General features: G+C 44.0%; 3 long non-coding RNA genes and 1 pseudogene across 13 annotated transcripts in view; 3 read left to right on the top strand and 1 right to left on the bottom strand.

Moving 5' to 3' along the window:
- The first annotated feature begins 49 nt into the window (after positions 1-49).
- On the top strand, positions 50-8083 carry LOC131901468 (uncharacterized protein C2orf78 homolog; annotated as a pseudogene).
- Positions 7242-24560, bottom strand: part of LOC131901470 (uncharacterized) — an 81871-nt gene continuing 64552 nt past the window's right edge. For 10 of the 11 annotated variants that reach the window (XR_009376603.1, XR_009376606.1, XR_009376602.1 and 7 more), the window contains 2 exons: positions 17096-23806; positions 7242-10758 (listed from right to left, as the gene is read on the bottom strand). This is a non-coding gene — a long non-coding RNA (uncharacterized LOC131901470). The remainder of the gene's footprint in view (positions 10759-17095; positions 23807-24560) is intronic. The other variant, XR_009376604.1, reaches the window with a different exon arrangement.
- LOC131901473 (uncharacterized) lies at positions 8775-11430 on the top strand. The gene is made up of 2 exons (XR_009376619.1): positions 8775-9061; positions 9228-11430. It is a non-coding gene; the product is annotated as an uncharacterized LOC131901473 (long non-coding RNA).
- The window catches only part of LOC131901472 (uncharacterized), a 10211-nt gene continuing 2023 nt past the window's right edge, over positions 16373-24560 (top strand). Inside the window, exon 1 of the long non-coding RNA XR_009376618.1 lies at positions 16373-17426. This is a non-coding gene — a long non-coding RNA (uncharacterized LOC131901472). The remainder of the gene's footprint in view (positions 17427-24560) is intronic.

Genomic DNA, 24560 nt, shown 5'->3' with positions numbered 1-24560 from the left:
TTGAAGGGAGCAGAGCAGAGAAGTAACAGTAGCCACAGTGGAGCAGAGCAGAGCAGAACTGTAACACTTTCCCTAGGGGAAACATTCCCCTAAAAAGAAGAGTTGTTACATTGGAGGAAAGATTTCCCTGGAGCAGGGATGTAAGCTGCTATGCTTAAGTTCACCTTGTGCTATTCCTTGGCTCTCAACAGCTAAGAACCCTTGACACCAAGCTGCAACACTTACAAAAACACCCACATGGCTTTTTTTTTTATGTAACCCACCACCACATACCAACAAATGCCTTCCTGCTCCAGGTGTTCCTGTCTCTTTTTAGCCCTTTCTCAGAAAAAAGCATGGCAGAGAATGCTAGAAGCACAGGATTCTGCAGAGACTGTTGCCAGGAGGAAGAAGTTTCAGTAACTGTCACACTCATTATACTTGTGGAAGAAGAGAGAAGGCAGCCAGACTCAATAACAACCTCAATACTGTAAAAAGGGAGGCAAGATACAAAGAATGCCCATGTGTCTGAGACCACAGTGAGATACAAGATGAACACCCAAACAGGGGTTACCCCTCAAGTGCTTGCTACTACCAGCAGCACCAAATTACAAGCATCTTCACAAGGAACAGAAGACCACTGCTTCTGGAAGTTCACCATGATACTTCCCACCACTCTAAGCATACAGGTTCAGCCTAGTTCAAGAAACAAACCCTAACAAAAAGGGATGAAAAGCAGAGAAGGGAGATGTGAGTCCTGCCTGGACCAACACAGATTAAGGAAGGCATCTAGGAGAAGAAACCCAAATAGAAGATTCTTGGAGTTCATCATCCAATGTGATCTCATTACACTCAGCCCTGTCCTTCAACACTCACAATGGAGCCCTTTGATCTCTTCCTTGGGTCATGGACTGATGATGATGGCTCATAAACCAGATCAACTGATACAGTTTCTCACCCAAATTCCCTCCTCCCATGTGGTCCTCTCCTTCCTGTGCAAGGCTACTGACTATGTACAGTGTATGCTGAAAGCACACTCACTCCTGGAAGGTGACACCTCATAGGAACCATAGACACAGCTTCATCGATGATCGTTATAAGAAGCTCTACCAATATCCTGAAATACCCTCCTGAAAGGGGGACTTCCATGTCAGGATTGTCTTCTTTCACTAGCACACACCTCAGCCTCCATGGCTACTGTTGGTCTCCTGGCACCCTCTCCAACCAATCCCATCTGTTAGCTCAGAATCCAACCTTCGCATTGGCTGCTGCCCCGTTTATGACATCATTCTCCCTCCAACCCAACCTACCAACCCTGGTAGGTTCTTGGGGTTGCCATGGCAATGCCTGTAAACAAATTTGGATCATCACAGGTCACCTGTAACCAGTGACCAGTAAGTGCTGTTTGATACCAGACACACTTGCGACTTAGGTCAGCTGATCAGACAAGAACAACCAATTATCTTGCTCCATTGTACTGTGGACTGCTGATACTCTCCCTCTGACCATGGGAGGTAAGGAAAGAAATTTTAAAATATTAAAAAAATATGGGATCACTCACTTCTCCCTTATTTTTACTACACTTTTAAATTTTTGTGTAATGGTTATATTATTGATGCTGATAGAGATACTGGAAATGAATGTCACATTTAGATTTGGTTCTTACTGGGGTTAGAAAATATGGATAAAGAAAAAAGACAAATTGCATAGATGACCCTGATGTACACAAAGGCAGTTGGGAACTGCATGTTACAGATCACTACAGATTAAATAAAAAGAAAGAGGACATTATCATGTCCCAACCCATTATTATGCAGCCACATTGTTGAGATTAATCTAGGTAAAGGTTTCCTGTCACATATAGAATACAATATCCAGCTCTAGTCCCTGGCTCTTATACTCTATCCAGCCCATCTTCCACATCATCCTCCACAATATGTTGTTGTGTTGGATGTTATCAACATGGGCTGGGTACTCCACAGTCAGTTGTTCTCTGGACAAGAACTGACACACCAGTGTGTTGCAGGAATTCTCACAAGGATTCCCAACTAGGAGAGTTACAAGAAATTAACAAATACTGTGGAAGTGTTCATTGAAGAATCAATTTAACCAACTTTTAATTAAGAAACAATCTTATTCAGAGATGAACCCCGTGCTACATTAGAAATCTCAAACTGTCACTTGAAACATAGGCACTCAACATGAAATGTTATCAGCAGGTTTTATTCATGTAGTCATTTTGGATGTGTGCTGAATTTATACAAAAAAAAGAAGTAATGACTTACATAAAAAGTAGTGGGGAACAAAAGAAGGTAGATGGGATTATTAGTTAAATACAGTTCTTATCTAAGATATTCCTGAAACTTCATTTCATGAAGAAAGCTCAGAGCAGAGCCAAGCCTGGTGGACATGGAAAGAACCTACAATGGCAGCACTCTGATGCAGAGGCAGGCCAGGCTGAGTGATTTCAAGGCCAGACTGATCTAGGTAGAGAATCTCTCTCTCTTTCTACATAGAGAAAGATTTGCACAGAACAGGACAAAGGCACAGGCATGAGAAGCTGTCTAAGGTTCTCCTACTTTAAACACTTCTGTTCTAGGACACAAGTGTGACAGTATCGCAGCCGGTATCAGAACAACACAAAGCAGGGCAAAGAAGGGTGTTGTCTAGTCAGAGCAAGGGTCAACGTGGATCAAGCAAGGAAGTGCTTGCCCACACAGGAAGAACAGGCAGCTCATCAAATGAGTGTCACCCTATCCATTACCAAGAATCATTCTGAACCATTTGTTTGGATTATGTGAGGGAAAATATGTCCCAGACTCTCCCAGACAGGACAAACTGCAGATAACAAAGCTTGTCACATAAGCCACACAGATTCCATCTCACTGTTCTTCCCACTTTCCTCTTTCTTCCTACAGAAAATTTCCAAAGTGCACCTTTCTTTGGGACAGAATGTGCTCTGCAGCCCCCTGTGCTTGTGCTGAGGAATGCCACACCCTTAGCAGGAAGTGTGTGCAACTTCTCCAGGGTCTCCACCCCAGCTCTGAGTTCAGCATGGCTCCTGCCATCAGACTCCAGCACTTGTTCCCAGCAGCTCATGGACAGTGCCTACCCCTGCTTACCAGCTGGCACAACCATGTTGACTGCACTGACTGACCAGGGCCAGAGCTCTGCCTCACCACCCTCCTAGCCAGGTGTTCTCCAGTGAGATCCCACGGGAAGCACTGACAGGAGGGGAGCTGCACTCCAGGACTTCACTGTAACTGTCATTGACCAGAATACCACATTCTCCTCCTTGTCTATGACAGCCCAGGGTGACAATATTTTAGATCCCAATTCCTTAGTCCTCTCGTATCCAATACTATCTGCCAGCCTTGTTCAGGCCACACCACCACAGGTACCAAATCAAGGATACAGCCTGGCACCTTCCTACCAGGAGGGCTGCCAGGTCTATTACAATGACCTCAACAGCCTGGGCCCTCTGATGTCTGAAGAACTCAGGCAGTGCCTGCAGGCCTGTAGCTCTGTGTCCTACTCTGGGGGTCAGGACTCTGCCCTGCAACCAGAGATGGTGATGATGCCAAAGGAGATTCAGACAACGAATGTCCAAACACCTTTCTCCACCTCTGCCATCTACTATCCCACACCTGCTCAAGACATGGCAGACATCAGTCTTCAAGGTGAGTAAAGCCAGGAGGGAGGAGTGAGATCATCACTCAAAGCAGACACAGCTCCACCTTTCAGCAGTGGATGTCCTCAGGGAGAAAGGATGGGAGTCCTGAGAGCTCAGCCTTGGCCTGGCTTACCATCCCCATCTTCAGTCTCTATAATGACTGACAATTCAGGGCAATGAGTGGCACCCATCCTCCATTAAGACATGTCCAAGGACACCACCCCAGACACACACATCACTGACCCAGCTTATCACTCCCATGCAAGGTTACACAGCAATCACCTCCATCCTAATCTATTCCACTCCAAATCTGTCCTAGAAGAAGTATTACTCACAGATTCCAAGTGCTGGAACTGCAGTTCTCTTCGAAGCATAAGTGCATTGAGAGTCCAGTATACCCGGTGTACCAGTGTACAACGGCTAAGTTGGGCAAAGCTTCTCCCTCTCTCTCTCTGTCTCTCTCTCTGTCTCTCTCTCTGTCTCTCTGTCTCTCTCCTTCTCTCTCCTCTCTCTCTCTCTCTCTCTCTCTCTCTCTCTCTCTCTCTCTCTCTCTTTCTCTCCTCTCTCTGTTTCTCTCTGTCTCCATATTATAAATGCTAAGTTGGGCTAAGATTTTCTTTCTCTTCTCCCTCTACCATTCACCATACCCCTCCTTCTCTCTCACTCTCTCACTCTCACTCTTTCTGTCTCTCTCTGTTTCCTTTGTTTCTCTGTCTCTCTCTGTCTCTCTCTGTCTCTCTGTCTCTGTCTCTATCTCTCTCTTTTTCTTTGCTATGATTATTCAGAGGTGACCCAAGGCTATGCATGATCCCTAGGATATGTTCTAAACTACAAACATAACACAAGCTAAAGATTTCACCTTCTTAAGCCAATTTTAACATCATTAATAACAAGACTGTGAAATGTGGAGCTGGACGAAATCCAGGGTTGTAGAAATGATTGCCTTGCAGGAGTTAGGAACTGGGTTTGGTTACCTGAACCCATTTAGAAAGTCAGGCAACTGGGGGCATTTGAGTAATGCCAAGAGTTGGAAGACAAGGGTAAGTTCTTGAAAATTGTGGACCAGACAACCTGCCTGATAGCAAAAACTTCGACGGAAATCAAGGTCACTCTTACAGAGACATGGGGAAGGCAAGGGAGGACCACACCCCAAGGGAATTCTGTCACCTCCCTATGATCACTATACATGCACACAACACACAAACACCGAGGAAAACACAAACATCTGAGAAAACATGATATCACATGGTTACCAGAAATAAGACAGTGGTCACAAGTCTCCCAATAGAGGTGCCGTGCCGCCTGTGCTACTCAAGCAGAGCTCATAGGAAAGCCTTCCCCACTGTTGTAGGGGGTCTGAGTACTGAGGTGCACTGAAAAGTGGGGAGCACCTCACTTACCAGGCACTGACTTCTTCCTTGACTCTTTTTCAGTGGTGAAAATGGAGACATCCCTGGGATTGACAGCTTCAGGCCAGACACTCTGTCTGCTGCAGAGTCCAGACCTCTGCAATGCCTGCACCCAGGATGTCCAGAAGACACCACCTGTCCATGGGGACTGGTCATTAACTGCCCCCATTGACAGTTTTTTGGAATTCCTGCCCTTGCCTCCTGCTCTGAGCTTGGAACAAACAGAGAATAATGACTTGGATTTGATGACAGCTGATCTATCAACTCCTCTGTATGCCTATGAGGGCATAAAAGAAAACAAGACCCATCACTTCTCCCTTTATCACATGCCAACATGTAGCAGGCCTTGAACTCCACTGATTCAGGGAGCCTAAAACAGAAGCTTTCTCCTGACAATGCCACCTTGGGAAGCAACAGCCTTGGTCAGGATGAGCCTGGGGTGCTGCTGAGTGTGATGGGCTCCAGCATGAACTTTGCAGACATGACTACACTGGTGGCAGATATTCACCTTCCCTCGACTCTTCAACTTAATCACTGAAATGAACCAATTCCAAGATCCCACAGCAACCCAATCCAAAGACACCAGGAGTGATCAAGCCCAGGAAAGCTCCAGCATCATCAGAGTACCTGTGGACCAAGTGAGAAAGCATGGCCAAAAAGCCTCTGAGATGTTTGATGTGTCTTCTCAGGACAGAATCCAGCTCCAGGACCTGGTGGAGGAAGAAGAGGCTGTGGGCAGTGCTGGGTCCAGAGTAGGGGCTATTGACAACATGCCTAAGCACATGGAGGCCAAATCCCAGAGAGCCACACCTAGCATGCCCAGCAGAGCTAGGGCTCAGGGGCAAGACAAGACAAAGAGAACCAGAGAAAACAACTCCAAGAAAACAGAGGAGCTGAAGCAGTCGAGGAACAGAGTCAAGGCAGAAGAAAACACCACCATGCCAAAGAACAAGAGGAAGAGGAATCCACCCGAGCTCATCCATGACAGCTTTAAAAAGCCTCGAACTCACCTCGGCATGCACATGCTAGAATCTGTGCAAGTCTTTCACCCACTGGGGAAGAAGAGTGAGAAGAAAACTGGCATCTCCTCCCGGGCTCAGCTAAACTTCAGCAGCAACAAAGATCCTAGAACATGCCCAGCCACCTCATCCCTTCTGGATGTGCCATCCGATGACGGGAGCCCTGGTAAAACCCCGAGCAATGCTCCGAGACCAGAGAGCAATGCTCACAGTGAGTGTCCATCTCCATCCCAGTATGAGCTTCCCCCACCTGGGAAGGTCAAGTTAGTACTTCTGCCTTTCCAGCCCTGGAAAAGCCGCAAGCCAGACTGGTTTCTAGAAAGCCTCTCTCCCTGGCTTCTCGAAGGGCCCCTGCAGTATACCCTGTGAGGCCTCATTCCCACTCGGCTCAGCCTTCCACATTCAAGCCATCTAAACCAGCTCATGCCAGCACTTCTTTGTGGCCTCTGACAAGACAGTTCTGCCTATTGCTATCAGGGCCACATGAGCTAACATAACCAACCCCATCCAGTCTTGCCCTGGGCCTCAGCCAGCTCTCCGTAGGCCAGAATCCTACAGGGCATCATCTCACCCTTCACTACAGAGGGAGCTTGCCTATGCTGACAAGAACAAGGCCCCATCACCTCCAAAACCTCAAATCCAATATCTGCTGCAAGACTTCAGCTGCCAACCAATTCCATGGAGGAAAGTCCACATTCCAGGGCCAGTCATCTCACAGCCCATCACAGAAAAGCAGAGACCAGAGAGGGAGGCCATGAAGAGGCAGGCTCAACAGGAGAGAGAGAATGCTGCCAAGTACACCTCTCTGGGAAAACCACAGCTCTTCCTTCAGAGGCAGAAGGATATGGAAATTTCTACATATTTTGGCTATGTCATGTAAGGGCTACCCTAGACTTTGGAACACAGTGCTATTCAACATAGAGAAGGTAAGATATAGAGACACATATACATGTATACATTGGATATAAAGACTTGGATGTACATGTAGATATGAAGGTATGTATTGAGTTAACGTGAATAATATGTACATCCAGATTTCATATATAAATGGTCAGACATAGTTTCTATACTTGTAAATATCTGAAGACACTAAAAGTGACTGGAGAAACTAAAGTCAGTTACATTTTATTCATGAGTAAGTATATATAGAGGGTTTTTATGGTTTCTTCTTATATTTCCTGTTATTCATTTATGTTGTCTAAGTATTAATATATGTTACATAAATACATCATATGATATAAGTCCCCTGGTAGAGTTATGTAAGGTAAAAGTAATTAGCTAAAACCTGTAGTGGTAATAAAATTTTTCTCTTGACATTATTTTTAAATAAAATAAAAGTCTTTGAACTTGGTATGTTCCCTATAGTGTATACTGTTATAGTTAACACAATCCTGTTCTCACCACACTTCCTCCCATTTTGAAACTCTCACCCCAGCCCTTTAATTATTACTAGTCTGGGACAGAGCTCCTCCTGAAATTTCATGAAATGAAAAACAGGATTCCACATGTACACTATCAAGCACCCACCTTAAAGAGAAAATATACAAGATTGACCAATTTCCTGAGTAGATTTTCATTTGATTACTGTTAGTCTCAAGTTGTATCCATCTTTGAAATCACCCACTAATACTTTATTTTGTGTTTGTGTGTTTGTTTGTCGTCCACCTGAATTCCTGTGGAACACATGTGTGGAGTGCCCACAGAGGCCAGAAGAGGCCATCGGGTCTCTGAGGTCTGGAGTTAAGAGAGATTGAAAGCCACCAGAAGGTGCTCTGGAGTAAGCCTGGGGATACTACAAGAAAAGCAAGTGTTCTTATCTACTGAGCCATCTCATGAACCTCAGTTGAATCCACATACTGCAAACAATATAACTTCATTTTCCCTATGGCTGAAAAGGCTTCACGTTCTACGAACATCCCATTTTCTTCACCAATGGCAATGCTGTTGGACACCATGCTTGGTTCCCTAATACTCTTGAAACGGTGCTGCAATCAACACTAATGGGCAAGTACCTCTCTAATTTATTCAGTTCTTTGCAAAGGCATATATGAACCATGTGGTGGTCCAGGTTTAGGCTTTTGGAGGATCCTCCACACTGACATCCAGTCAGACTGGAAATCTTTCCATCCTCAGCACTGTATAGCATTCATTTCTGTGAACTCTCTTAGTGGTGGCTGTCATTTCTTTTCTAGTTGGCCTTGGATGGCATCTAGGAGGGTCACTATGCATTTCCCTGATTCCTCCTCAAACTGAACCTTTGTATGTCCAAGCTCTCTTTTATGAAATCAGGAGGGCTGTCTTTCTCTTTGCACTTTACTACCTGGGTTGCCTTCTTTCTCATGATTTATATATTTTATCTAACTCTAAATAATCTAAATATTAATCTTTTACTGGGGTAGCAATAACAAAGCTGTCCTCCTGTTCTCTAGGACCCCCTCTTAATAACTATTACCTTCTTCTGGCAACAAATGCTTTACTTCCTTGAGAGACCATCTGTCAGCTACAGCCAGGATTTCTTGAGTGGCTGGTGTGTTGCTCCATTCTGGCCTCTCTGTGAACATTCAACTCTTTCACATACTCTGTGCTCTCATAGTATCAGGATTACTCACACTATGGCCTATGAGGCATTTGACATTTCTTTCACAGGGTGACACACAGGAAATATAACTCATTGACTTGTTAATTTGCTTTTAGTTCCTTGAGACAGGTTCTCTCTCCATGACCCTGCATGTTCAGGAACTAACTATGTTGATCAGGCTAGCCTTGAACTCACAAACTTCAGCCTGCCTCTACCTGATACTATCTCTGCCTCTGCCTATGACTCTATGACTGCCTCTGCAATTGCCATGGTATGGATCCTGACACAAAAGTGTTGAGACTAAAGGAATGCTCCCACAAACTAAATGGAATCAAGTTTCTTTCTATCTATGTGGATATCCAGGTTTCCCAGCATGTGATCAAGAAGCCATGTGTAAGCCAAGGTGCATTTTTCTTATCTACCCAAAATCTGAATATCTGAATATCTGCTGCCTTGGCAGAGATCCTAAGAATGTCATCTAGCTGTTGTAGGAGCCTAAGTACAAGGTGCACTGAAAGGAAGGGACATCCCATTTACAGGGACTGACTTCTTCCTTGACTCTTTTTCAGTGGTGCAAAGGGAGACTTCCCTGGGAATTACACGTCAAAGCCAGAGATTCCCTCAGCTGCAGAACAGAAAGAACTCTGCTACTCCTACTCCCTGGATTACCAGATGAGGACACCTCCTGTTGATGGTGGCAAGTCATTAACTGCCCCCATCACAACCTTCAGAATTCCGGGCATTGCCACATGATCCCTGTCTGGAACAGAGAATAAAAACCTGCATGAGATGGCAACAAATCTGTCAATGCCTCTGGATGCCTATGAGTGCATGAAAGAGAAACAAGATCCATCTCTCTCCCTTTAGCACACACTGACAGGCAGCATCCCTTGTACTTCACTGATGCTGGGAGCCTAAGACAGCTGAGAGTCAAGGATAGAAGCTTGCTTCTGACATTGTGACATTGGGAAGCAGCAGTCTTGGTCAGGATGAGCCTGGGACATGCACAGTGTGTTGGCCTCCAGAATAGACTTGCAGACATGACTACACTGGTGGTAGAAGTTCATCTTCCAAACTGCTCAACTCCCTCTCTGAACTAAACCAATTCCAGGTTCCCACAGCCACCCAATGCAAAGACTCCATAGTTTTCAGAAGCGATCAGGCCCAGTAAAGATCAGGTGTCATCAGCACATCCTTAAACCAGTTGAGAAAGAAGGAAGAGCAAAGCCCTAATCTGCTTGATCGAAATTCTCTGGCCAGAATCTAGTGTCAGGACCTGGTGGAGCGACAGAGCCTTAGAACAGTGCTATGGCTAGAGAAGTTGATATTGACAACATCAACCAGCATATAGAGGGCAAAGTTCAGAAAGCCACACTCTGCAGGCACAGCAGACCTGGGAATCATAAAAGACAAGACCAAGTGTATTAGAGATAAAACTCCAAGAAAGCTGAAAGAGTTGATGCAATTAAGTCACAGAGTAAAGACAGAAGACAAGCCCACTGTCCTCAACAACAAGAGGATGTTCAATTAACCTGAGCTCAGCCATGATGGCTTTAAAAAGCCTCAAAACCACCTCAGCGTGCACATGCTGGAGTCTGTGAAGGTCTGTCACTCACTGTGGAAGGAAGGGTGAGAAGAAAACTGGCATCTCCTGAACCTTCAACTCTTTGTGCTACTCTGTGCTCTAATAGTAACAGAGTTTGTTACACTTTGGCCTCTGGGGAATTCACTATTATCTTTTTCCAAGGCTACATATAGTGAGCAGAATTCATTTATTTATTAAGTCACTTTTAGTTTCTTAAACTGTGACCCACTCCATAGCCCAGCATCTCCTAGAACTGACAACATCGAACAAGCAATCATTGAACTCACAAAGATCTGCCTGCCTCTCCCTCTGCCTCAACCTCCATCTCAGCCTCTGCCTCCCCTACTGCATCCACATCTGCACACTCCTCAGCGACTGCCTCAAGAGTGCTGGGATGAAAGTAATTCTCTAACAAGCAAGGTGGAATCAAGGTTCTTTCAGTACAGGTTGATAACCATGTTTCAGTTCATGTCTTGATGAAGAGGCCAAGTGTACTCCAGGGTACATTTTTGTACCTGAAATTCAAAGAGATGAAACCACATGTTTTTACAAATGCAACTTGACTCAGATTCATTTTTTTCTGACAGTCTTCCTTGTTTCAGTTGTAGGCTATACTTGCTACAATGCCTGTGAAGCACTCATGATATCCAGGGTATTTTCTAATTTTGTAGTAAAGTTATGATTGCTTTTCTACTTCTATGAAATAGGGCATCTGAGGAATTGTATTCACACTCTCCATAGAGTTTCATGGTGCTTCTTTCTTCACAATATCTAACCCCCAACTACTGTGTATGCCCCAAATTGTTCATTCTAACAAGGGTAAGTACAGTCTAACTCACCTAGAAAATGTTAACTATCCCAGCATGGAAAGATCCTACTTCCTGAATGCAATGATCCTCACAGGGACAAATTTGAGTACAGCAGAATGATGGAAAGCAATGGCTTAGGGAGTCCTCTGGTTTTATCACTCCCTGTGTGTGGCTTAATGACAGATTTGCACACTGCCATGAGACTACTGTCTTCATCTCACATCTTAGGAGCAGCAGAAACACATTTGGATGGATATCTTCTAAACTTGATATTATTATTTTAATCTTTATGTATTCAAACTAAGGATCTTGTAAAATAATCCTTATTTAAGAAGTTCAGGAAGCATTTTTCATATTAAAGCAATTTACACAATGCTATACTTGTATTGAATCCTCAATGTCATTAATTCTCATTGTACTATTCTTTAAACACATTATTTTAAAACTGTATATTGTATACTGAGCCCAGTAATTTTGTGACCAAGGCCTACCCTATTCCTTAACTCCCACCAAAAATCTTAGGCATTGGTCATATGCTCAACAGCATTGCCTTCAATGTCAGGAATGGAACATGGAGGTGTGAGTATCTAGCATCCATATATAGAGATAGCATCGGGAGATATTTGTCTGGGACTAGATACATATGGTATAATATGATTACCACGAGTTACAAGAACTCTCCTGCAATCACCTTGACTACATTCATAACTTTAGCTGAAATGGTTCTGTTGTGTGTAGACATCACATATTCCTTCTCCATTGCTCTCTTATTGGAAATCAGCTAGCATAGATATTCCTGAAAAATGCTGCGATCTGTACTGATGTGCAAAGCAATAACATGTTCAATTCCTTGGATTAGTATAGATGGAAAATGAGATAGACCTGGTGTTGGTGTTTAAAGTTACTCCATACTGAAATAGAGAGAGGGTAGAACACTTCACATTATACCCACCAACTTATTGGTGTTTCCTGTGGAAGCAATACATGGACGTCCCTTACTTTCAGTTAACTCTCCACTTCTTCTATTCTCTAGCTTCCAAAAAGACCATTTTCCACCAGGGCCTGGTGTTCAAATGCAAGTAACATTTAGAATGACAAGTCAAGTAATCATGACTCTCCATGGCTCCTTCTACTATGTACAGTTAAGCTTCACAGCCACAGACCTGTCTACAACTGCATTAATCTGTTCAATTACTTTCTAAGGTCTCCATCCATCTGAGGTAATCACTGCTAAGATATCACAATGGGATGTTCACTTGATTTTGGAATTGAAAGTCATGCTACTCTATTCTACCCCACTGCTCTAGCTCTCAATTCGATTGGGCTCCTACTTGCAGGACACTCAATGAGCTTTGGGTGGACTGATTTGTGCATGATCCATTTCTGAGTACCAAGCAGCCATCTCACCACAGCAGCAGCCACTGAGTCTCAGCAGCCTAAACAATGACAACTCTCTCCATCAGCAACAGAAATATCAAAGGAAGACCAGCAAGGAGGCAGACTTTAACAGTTACATCTGCACCTTAACTACATTAATCTCCTGCAAAACCACAAAGTTTTAGAAGGGAAACATAGAGACCCAACCATTCCAGTCAACAAAACAGTAGCATTTGTCTTCCCTCTAGACCTGGAACTCCTCAGTCACCAGAGATTTTGTGTTGAATTGCAGTACAAGATAAGAATTCCCTTCTGTGCATGTGTACACATATCAAATTGGAGAGTTGTTGTAAATACACCTAACAACTCTGCCTTCTCTGTACCAGTGTATCCATCTCTCTTGACATTTTAGTATGGGGGAGAGACAGCCGACATCGTAATAGCACAATTCCGGACAATTCTCCTGCAAAATGATGGAAGAGTCTGGCTTGGTCTATGAAAGCCAACTTGCTATCAGAAAGGGGGTTAACGCTTGGGGTGAGACTGACTTCATCATATCTTTCAACTCAATCATATTGGTGCTATTCTACTACTGGCTCATATCGTACAACAGGATTGAAATAGCTTTCATATTTTCAGAAGTACTAATCACCTTCTTGGATAACATCTTCTGAAGTTAAACCCACTTCTGGCATGATCCAGAAATGGATCATGGCATCATGTGTTTGAAAATAAACACAGAAATGATGGAAATTAAACAAAGAACACAGATCTGTCTATCTATCTATCTATCTATCTATCTATCTATCTATCTATCTATCTATTCTCTGGTTTCTCTCCACTCTGATTTCTCAATACCATAGGCCAACTGATGTTCTACTCACTTGGGTCTACGCTGCTATAAGAGCACACTTTTTTCTGCAAGATCTACAACCAGAAGCCTGGATGAATCTCGCAACTTTCAGTCATTGCCACTTGGAATGTGTCACATTATCTGACAAGTGGTCAGGTATGAAGGAAACTGCAAGGGTAAATACCAAGGCAGCCTCCTGGCCTATGACAAAGAACCACAAAACATGAAACAATCTGCATGGAAGAACAGGTCTACTGAGCTGGGCGTGTAGCTGCTAGCTATGGCACTAGCTCAGTGTAAAAGAGGTCCCAAGGGAAAGTGCTGACAGCTCATGTGAACTCAGGAGGAGAGCTAAACAGGCCCCAGGGTCATTTTCAATGAGGACTGACAGACACTGTCATAGTAGTGCTTGTTGAGGCAGTTAGAGTAAGAAATATATATAAATGCACATGACACCCAAGCCATAAGACAGTCTATGAATCCTCCCGTGAGTGACCAAAGAGAATGATAACAATCAAAACCAAAATGAGGAAACACACAAGATTTACCCATATTTAAAGAAAATATCATCTTCCTGTCTAAGAAGATACACTGAGATGGGAAATGCATTGTTCTTTTTTTTTCAAATATAAAGAAATATTGTAGGACAAATGAGCCAGCCAAAGAAACACACCCTATGAAACCAGAATAAAAATGGTAAAAGGGGCCTGTGAAAGAATCAAACTTTGGCTCTTAAACCAGAGTCAAAGAAACACACTCTGCTCCTGACCCACTAAGCACAAAAACCAACCAATCCATGAGCAAAAAAACCTACCCAACATAATCAAACCAATCTCTTGATTTGTCCAAACTCAGGGATTGGAATCTGAGCAATTCTCACCCTGCAAAATTCACCCTAGAAAACAGTCCCCGCTAAGAAGCCCTACATAAGCCCTGTACCTGTTCAGTCGTTAACTGCCTTTTTCCACCCAGGTAGAAGAAGCCACCCTCCTGGATTCTTCTCCTACAATAAATCTCTTGAATGATGTTTGGGTGAGACCTTCTTTTGTCAGAAGGGAGCAGAGCAGAGAGGGAACATTAGCCACAGTGGAGCAGAGCAGAGCAGAGCAGAACTGTAACAGTTTCGCTGGGGGAAACCTTCCCCTATCAAAGTAGAGTTGTTACTTTGGGGAAAGCTTTCCCTGGAGCAGAGATGAAAGCTGCTATGCTTAAGTTGACTTTGTGCTATTCCTGAGTTCTTAAATGCCAAGATCCCTTTCCACCAAGGTGCAACACTTAGAAAAACACCTACATTGCTTATTTCATGTAACCCACCACCACATACCAACAAATGCCTTCCTCTTCCAGAGGTTCCAGTTGCTTTTTAGCCCTTACTCAGAAAAAAAGCATGGCAGAGAATGCTAGAAGCCCAGGATTCTGCAGAGACTGTTGCCAGGAGGAAGAAGCTTCAGTAACTGTCACACTCATTATACTTGTGGATGAAGAGAGAAGGTGGCCAGACACAATGATTAACAATTTCAAACTATAAGAAGGTTGAGCATTCCTTGGGTATATGCCCAAGAGTGGTATAGCTGGATCTTGGGGGAGATGGATTCCCAAATTTCTAAGAAAGCGCCATATTGATTTCCAAAGTGGTTGTACAAGCTTGCATTCCCACCAGCAGTGGAGGAGAGTTCCCCTAGCTCCACATCCTCTCCAGCATAAGGTGTCTTCAGTGTTTTTGATCTTAGCCATTCTGACAGGCATAAGGTGGTATCTCAGAGTTGTTTTGATTTGCATTTCCCTGATGATTAGGGATGTTGAGCAATTCCTTAAATGTCTTTAAGCCATTCGAGTTTCCTCTGTTGAGAATTCTCTGTTTAGTTCTATAGCCCATTTCTTAATTGGACTGTTGGGCATTTTGATGTCTAATTTCTTGAGTTCCACAAGAGCACTTGTTCAGCTATGTTCATATCAGCATTGTTTGTAATAGCCAGAACATGGAAACAACCTAGATGCCCTTCAACTGAAGAATGGATAAACAAAATGTGGTACATATACACAATGGAATACTACTCAGCATAGAAAAACAATGACATCATGAGGTTTGCAGACAAATGGATGGATCTAGAAAAAATCATCCTGAGTGAGGTAACCCAGACTCAGAAAGACAAACATGGTATGTACTCACTCATAGGAGGATACTAGATATGGAACAAGGATGACTGGACTGCTACTCACATCACCAGGGAGGCCACCTGGAAAACAGGACCCCAAGAAAAACACGGGGATTGCCCAATGATGGAGAAATGGAAGAGATCTACATGAACTGCCTGGACATGAGTAGGGAGTAGTGAAGGGTGAGGGTCGAGGGAAAGAGAGCTTGGGGAAGCGGGAGATCCCAGCTGGATCAACAACACAGAGGGAGAACAAGGAATAGGAGACTATGGTAAATGAAGACCACATGAGAATAGGAAGAAGCAAAGTGCTAGAGAGGCCCACAGAAATCCATAAAGATACCCCCACAACAGACTGCTGGCAATGGTCAAGAGACAGCCCAAACTGATTTCTGGTGATGGGATGATTAAACACCCTAATTGTCATGCTAGAAACCTAATCCAACTACTCAGGGATCTGGATGCAGCGATCCATGGCTAGGCCCCGGGTGGATCTCTGGGAGTCCAACTGGTGAGAATGAGGAGGGTTTATACGAGTGAGAATTGTTGAGACCAAGGTTGGATAAAGCACAGGGACAAATAGCCAAATGAATGGAAACACGTGAACTAAGAACCAATGGCTGAGGGGTCTCCAACTGGATCAGGCCCTCTGAATGGGTGAGACAGTTGATTGGCTTGATCTGTTTGGGAGGCATCCAGGCAGTGGGACCAGGTCCTGTGCTCATTGCATGAGTTGGCTGTTTGAAACCTGGGGCCTATGCAGGATCACTTGGATCGGCCTGGAAGGAGGGGACTGGACCTACCTGGACTGAGTCTACCAGGTTGATCTCAGTCTGCAGGGAAGGCTTTTCCCTGGAGGAAGTGGGAATGGGGGTGGGCTGGGGGGAATGGGAGGGGGTGGGAGGGGGGAGAACAAGGGAATCCGTGGCTGATATGTAGAACTGAATTGTATTGCAAAATAAAAAAAAAAACTATAAGAAGGGAGACAATATAGAAAGAATGCCCATGTGTCTGAGACCAGAGTGAGATACAAGATGAACACCCAAACAACAGGGGTTACCCCTCAAGTGATTGCTACTACCAGCAACACCAAATTACAAGCATCTTCACAATGAACAGAAGACCATGGCTTCTGGAAGTTCACCATGATACTTCCCACCACTTTAAGGATAAGGTTCACCCTAGAACAACAATCAAACCCTACCAAAAAGGGATGAAATGCAGAGAAGAGAGATATGAGTCCTGCCTGGACCAACACAGATTAAGGAAAGCATCTAAGTGAATAAACCCAAATAGAAGATTCTTGGAGTTCTTCATCCAAGGTATTCTCAATACACTCAGCCCTGTACTTCAACACAGTCACAATGGAGCCCTTTGATCTCTTCCTTTGGTCATGGACTCATAAACCAGATCCACTGATACAGTTTCTCACCCCTAGTTCTCTCCTCCCATGTGGTCCTCTCCTTTCTGCCCAAGGCTACTGAATATATGTCCAGTGTATGCAGAAAGCACACTCACTCCTGGAAGGTGACACCTTATAGGAACAACAGACACAGCTTCATTGATGATCATTATTAGAAGCTCTGCCAATACCCTGGAATAAACCTCATTAAAGGGGAACTTCCATGCCAGGATTGCTACCCTCACTAGCACACACCTCAGCCTCCATGGCTCCTGAGGGATTCCTGGAATTCTCTCCAACCAATCCCATCTGTTAGTTCAGAATCCCATCTTCCCATTGGCTTCTGCCCTGTTTATGACATCATTCTCCCTCCAACCCTACCATCACCTGGTAGGTACTTGTGGTTGGCATGGCAATGCCTGTAAACAAATTTGGATCATCACAGGTCACCTGCGACCAGTGACCAGTAAGTGCTGTCTGATACTGGACACACTTGTGACTCAGGTCAGCTGATCACACATGGACAACCAATTCTCTTGCTCCATTATACTGTGGATTGCTGATACTCTCCCTCTGACCATGGCAGGTAAGGAAAGAAATTTTAAAACATTAAAAAAATAAGAGATCACTTCTCCATTATTTTTACTATACTTTTAAATTTTTGTGTAATGGGTATACTATTGTTGCTGATAGAGACATCCGGAATTGAATGTCATATTTAGATTTGGTTCTTACTAGGGTTAGAATATATGTAAAAAAAAAAAGACAAACTGCAGAGATGACCCTGGATGTACACAAAGGTAGTTTGGAACTGAATGTTACAGATAACCACAGATTAAATTAAAAGGCATGAGACATTATCATATCCCAACCCATTATTATGCAGCCACACTGTTGAGATTAGTCTAGGTAAAGGTTTCCTATCACATGTAGAAAACAATATCCAGCTCTAGTCCCTGGCTCTTACACTCTACCCAGCCCATCTTCCACAGCATTCTCCACATCTTTTGGTTGTGTTAGATGTTATCAACTTGGGCTGGGTACTCCACAGTCAGTTGTTCCCTGGACAAGAACTGACACACCAGTGTGTGCAGGAATTCTCACAAGGATTCCCAACTAGGAGAGTTATAAGAAATTAACAAATACTGTGGAAGTGTTCATTGAAGACTCAATTTAACCAACTATTAAATTAAGAAACAATCTTATTCAGGGATGAACCACATGCTACATTATAAATCCCAAGATGTCACATGAAACATAGGGACTCAACATGAAATGTTATCAGCAGGTTGTATTCATGTAGTCATATTGGATGTGTGCTGAATTTATATAAAAAAGTAAGAGATAATGACTTGCATTAAACGTAGTGGGGAACAGGAGGATCTAGATGACCAAGGGATTCTTAGCTAAATACAGTTCTTATCTATGAAATTCCTGATACATCATTTCATTAAGAAAACTCAGAGTAGAGCCAAGCTTGGTGGACATGGAAAGAACCTACAATGCCAGCACTCTGATGTAGAGGCAGGCCAGTCTGTGTGATTTCAAGGCCAGACTGATCTAGGTAGAGAATCTCTCTCTCTACATAGAGAAAGATTTGCACAGAACAGGACAAAGGCACAGGCATGAGAAGCTGTCTAAGGTTCTCCTACTTTAAACACTTCTGTTCTGGGACTAACATGTGAGGCAGTACCACAGCAGGTATGAGAACAACACAAAACAGGGCAAAGAAGGGTATTGTCTAGGTCAGAGCAAGGGTCAACGTGGATCAACTAGGAAGTGCATGCCCACACAGGAAGAACAGGCAGCTCATCAAATGAGTATCATCCTATCCATTACCAAGAATCATTCTGAACCATTTGTATGGCATATGTGAGGGAAAATAGATCTCAGACTCTCCCAGACAGGACAAACTGCAGATAACAAAGCTTGTCACATAAGCCACACAGATTTCATCTCACCATTCTTCCCACTTTCCTCTTACTTCCTACGGAAAATTTCCAAAGTGCACCTTTCTTTGGGAAAGAATGTGCTCTGCAGCCCTCTGCACCTGTGCTGAGAAATGCCACGCCCTTAGTAGGAAGTGTGTGCAACTTCTCCAGGGTCTCCACCCCAGCTGTGAGTTCAGCATGGCTCCTGCCATCTGACTCCAGCACTTGTTCCCAGCAGCTCATGGACAGTGCATACCCCTGCTTACCAGCTGGCACAACCATGTTGACTGCACTGACTGACCAGGGCCAGAGCTCTGCCTCACCACCCTCCTAGCCAGGTGTTCTCCAGTGGGATCCCACGGGAAGCACTGACAGGAGGGGAGCTGCACTCCAGGACTTCACTGTAACTGTCATTAACCAGAATACCACATTCTCCTCCTTGTCTATGACAGTCCAGGGTGAAAATATTTTAGATCCCATTGCCTTAGTCCTGTCCTTTCCTATCCAACACTGTCTGTCAGCCTTGTTTAGGCCATACCACCACAGGTGCCAAATCAAGGATACAGCCTGGCTCCTTCCTACCGGGAGGGTAGCCAGGTCTATTACTATGACCTCAACAGCCTGGGCCCTCTGATGGCTGAAGAACTCAGGCAGTGCCTGCAGGCCTGTGGCTCTGTGTCCTACTCTGGGGGTCAGGCCTCTGTCCTGCAACCAGAGATGGTGATGATGTCAAAGGAAATTCAGCCAACGAATGTCCAAACACCTTTCTCCACCTCTGCCATCTACTATCCCACACCTGCTCAAGACATGCCAGACACCAGTCTTCAAGGTGAGTAAAGCCAGGAGGGAGGACTGAGATCAACACTCAAAGCAGACACAGCTCGACCTTTCAGCAGTGGATGTCCTCAGGGAGAAAGGATGGGAGTCCTGAGTGCTCAGCCTTGGCTCTGGCTCACCATCCCCAACGTCCATCTCAAAAGTAAGAAACGTGCATGATAGGGACTGACATCCATCCTTCATTAAAACATGATCAGCTACCACACCACAGACACACACATCACTGCCTAAGCCAATCAGTGCCATGCTCCATCACACTATAATCACCTCCTTTCTAGGATAGTGCTCAGGGCTCTAGAAGACATCAAGAATTTTATATTTTGTTAGCACTTGATTTTTCCTGAGTTGAAATCGGATACCTGAGCAACACAACTGCAAATATCTCTCTCTGTCTCTCTGTCTCTGTCTCGCTCTCTGTCTCTGTCTCTCTCTCTCTTTCTCTCTCTCTCACTCTCTCTCTCTCTCTCTTTCTCTCTCTCTCTCTCTCTCTCTCTCTCTCTCAAACTTACTCACTCTCTTGCTGTATCTTCTCTTATTCTCTTTCTTTTTCTCTGTGATTCTTCAGTGTTGACACAAATCCATGATCATGTACCCATGTTCTCTATAACAAAGACACACTCAGGCCACACTATTTCACTTTCTTCAAGTAATTTTCATATCACTTATAACACGTCTGTGAAATGGGAGCTCGAGGAAAGCTGGGGTTCTTAAACGGCTTGCATTTCAGGAGTGAAGGACTGGGTTTGCACACTGAAATCCACAAAAAATCCAAACATCTGGTTGCACATGAGTAATGCCACTACTTGAAAGAAGTCAGCAGATTGTGTAAGTATTGGAAATTATAGACCAGATAAACTGCCTAATACAACACTTCCAAATAACTGAGAGGAATTGTTTCAAAGTCAAAAGGAGGGCAAGAAAGGACCACACACCAAGAGAATTCTGTAACCTCCCTATGACCACTATGCATGCTCACACCAAAAAATGATATGGAACACACAAACATCTGAGAAAATAAGACATTGCGTGGTCACCAGAAACAATTGAGTAGTTACTAAGTGTCCATAAACAGAGATGCTACACTTGCCACTCAAGCAGAGTTCATAGGAATGCCTGGCCCACTGCTACAGAGGCCTGAGTGCTGAGGTCCACTGAAAGGAGGGGATCATCTCACTTACCAGGCACTGACTCCTTCCTTGACTCTTTTCCAGTGGTGGAAAGGGAGAGGGCCCTAGGATAGATATCTTTCAGCCAGACATTCTGTCTGCTGCAGAGTCCTGATTCTGAATTGCCTGAAGCCAGGATACCCAGATGAAGATACCACCTGTTGATGGGGACAGGTCATTAACTGCCCTTATTCACAGTCCTTCAGAATTCCTGGCCTTGCCTCCAGCTCCAAGCCGGGAACAAACAGAGAATAACAATGTAGAAGAAATGATTGCTGAGCAATCAAAGCCTCTGAATGCCTATGAGGGCAGTACAGAAAACCAAGGCTCATCACTCCTCCCTCTAGCATACTCTGACATGCAGCAGCCCCTGAACTACACTGATGCTGGGAGACTAAGGTAGAAGCCAGATTCTGATAATGCCATCTTGGGAAGAAATAGCCTTGGTCTAGGAGAGCCTGGGTCTTTGTAGAGTGTCATGGTCTCAAGCATGACATGGAAGACATGACTATAGTGCTGTCAGATATTCACCTTCCTCAACTCTTAAACTCCCTCACTGACCTAGACCACTGGGAAAATCCCACAGCAATCCATTCCAAAGACTCCACAGTCATCAGGAAGGATCAGGCCCAGGAAAGTTCCAGCATCACTGGACTCATAAAAGGTGAACAAGAAAGACCAGAAAGTATCTCATCTGCTTCATGGAGCTGTTCAGGCCCAAATCCAGCACCAGGACCTGGTGGAGGGAGCAGAGGCTGGAACCAATGCTGGGGCCAGTGAAGGGGATATTGACAACATGGACAACAAACACTTGGAGGTCAAAGCTCAGAAATCTGCACCCAGCAGGCCCAGGGTAGCTAGGGTGCAGGGGCAAGACAAGACGAAGAGGACCAGAGAAAACAACTTCAGCAAAATACAGCAGCTGAAGCCATCAAGTCACAGTGTCAAGACACAAGAGAACCCCACCATCCCCAAGACAAAGAGGAAGAGGAATCCACCTGAGCTCAGCAATGACGCCTTTAAAAAGCCTCAAACTCACCTTGGGAAGTACATGCTGGCATCCACTCAGGTCCTTCACCCACGGGGAAGAAGTGTAATAACAAAACTGGCATCTGCTCTTCCTGGACTCTGCTAAACTTCAGCAGCAACAAAGATCCCAGGACAGGCCCAGCCACCTCATCCCTTCTGGATGTACCATGTGATGGCTGAGGCCCCGGTAAAACCCCCAGCAACGCTCAGAGACCAGAGAGCAATGTCCACAGGGAGTGTCCATCCCCATCCCAGTATGAGCTGCCTCGACCTGGGAAGGTCAAGTTAGTACCTCTGCCTTTTCCACCCCGGAGACGCCGCAAGCCAGACTGGTTTCTAGAAAGCCTCTCTTATAGTGGTATTTTATTTGTACTGAAATGTGATTTTAATTGTATATTAATAAATAAAGTTGCCCAGGGTTCAGAGCTATTAGTGCCATAGCAAGAGCATGGTGGTGGTGGTGCAAGCCTTTAATCCCAGCACTTGTTAGACAGAGCTAGGTAGATCTCTGTGTGTTCAAGAATACAGCCAACATTGGAGACACAAACTTTTAATCTCAATACCATAGAGGACCTGGAGGGCTGTACACACAGGCAGTGACGAGGCAGTCACGTGTTTGGGTTTACAACCAATGAGAAGGCAGAACAGAAAGACTATTTAAAGACATACACACAGTAAGTAGGCCCCCTTTTCGGAGAGCTCTCTTGGCTGAAGCAGGAAGGGTAAGGCTCTTAGTTCTGACCTCTTGGCTTTCTTCTCTGAATCAGCTCTGTGTTTCTTATTTAATAAGACGGTTGGTTATATCTACACTCTCTCCCTGGCTTCACGCAGGCCTCCTGTAGTATAGACTGTGAGGCCTCATTCCCACTCAGCTCAGCCTTCCACACTCAAGCCATCTAAACCAGCTCCTGCCTGCACTTCTTTGATGGCCTCTGACAAGCCAGTTCTGCCTGTTGCTACCAGTGCCACATAAGCTAACATAACCAACCCCATCCAGTCTTGCCCTGGGCCTCAGCCAGCTCTCTGTAGGCCAGTATCCTACAGGGAATCATCTCTCCCTTCACTACAGAGGGAGCTTATTTCTGCTGCCAGGAAAAAGGCCCCATCACCTCCAAAATCTCAAATCCATTATCTGGTGAAAGACTTCAGCCACCAACCAATTCCATTGAGGAAAGTCGACATTCCAGGGCCAGTCATCTCACAGCCCATCACAGAAGAGCAGAGACCAGAGAGGGAGGCCATGAAGAGGCAGGCTCAACAGGAGAGAGAGAATGCTGCCAAGTACACCTCTCTGGGAAAACCACAGCTCCTCCTTCAGAGGCAGAAGGATATGGAAATTTCTAGATATTATGACTATGTCATATAAGTCCTAGCCTAGTTTTTGGAACACAGTGCTATTCAACACAGACAAGGTAAGATATAGACAGAGATATACATGTATATGTTGGATTAAAATCTTGGTGAGTGTGTAGGTAAGTAGGTACATATGGAGTTAGGGAAATTAATTGGTAGATCCAGGGATTTATATATAAATGGTCAGACAGTTTCTATACTTGTAAATATTTGAAGACACTAAAAGTGATTGAAGAAATTAAGTCAGTTATATCATCCATTAGTAAGTATATATAGAAGGCTTTGATGGTTTCTTCACACCTTTGCTATTGTTCTTTAATGTTTCCAAAGTAGAAATATGTGTTACATAAATTCATCATATGCTATAAATCACTGGTAGTGTTATTTAAGGTAAAAGTAATTAGTCAAAACCTGTAGTGGTTATAAAATTATTCTCCTTGACGTTTATTTTCATTATACTGGTTTTTGAACTTGGTATGTTTCCTATAGTGTATACTGTATAGTGAACACACTTCTGTTCTTCCAACACTTCCTCCCATTTTGAACCACTTACCCTAGTCCTTTAATCATTACTGGTCTGGGACAGATATCCTCCTAAAATTTCATTAAATGAAATACAGGATTCCATGTATACACTATCAAGCACCCACCTTAAAGAGAAAATATACAAGGTTGAACATCTTCCTGAGAAGGGATTCATTCATAACAATGTATGTCTGAAGTTGTATCCATCTTTGAAATCATCCTTTTCATACTTTAATTTATTTTGTGTGTGTTTTTGTGTGTCATCCATCACTATGTACTTCCCTGATTCCTCTTCAATCAGAACATCTGTATGTGCTTATTATCTTTTTATTATATCAGAGTAGAATGTCTTTTTCTTTGTCCTTTACTACCTGGGTTGCCTGATTTCTTATGATTTATGTGTTTTATCTAATTCTATATAATCTAGATATTAATACACTTACTGAGGTAGCAATAGCAAAGATGTCCTCCTGTTCTCTAGGACCCCCTCCCAAATATCTGTTTCTTTTTCTAGTAACAAATGCTTTACTTCCCTGACAAACCATCTGTTAACTACAACCAGGAATTCTTAAGTAGCTGGTGTGTTGCTCCATCCTGGCTGTCTCTGAACATTCAACACTTTGACATACTTTGTACTGTAATACTATTGGGGTTACTCACACTATAGCCTCTGAGGCATTTGACATTACATTTCACAGTGTGACACATAGGAAATATAACTCATTTGTTTATTAATTTGCTTTTAGTATCTTGAGACAGGTTTTCTCTCCAAAACCTTGCATGCTCATAAGTATGTTGATCAGACTAGCTTTGAAATGACTAACATCAGCCTGCCTCCACCTCTGCCACTATCTCTGCCTTTGCAATTGCCCTGACCCT

This window comes from Peromyscus eremicus, unplaced genomic scaffold, assembly GCF_949786415.1.
Source record: "Peromyscus eremicus unplaced genomic scaffold, PerEre_H2_v1 PerEre#2#unplaced_91, whole genome shotgun sequence".
Lineage (NCBI taxonomy): Eukaryota > Metazoa > Chordata > Mammalia > Rodentia > Cricetidae > Peromyscus > Peromyscus eremicus.
Note: the sequence above shows the minus strand (reverse complement) of the source record. Positions and strands in the feature narration are given on the sequence as shown.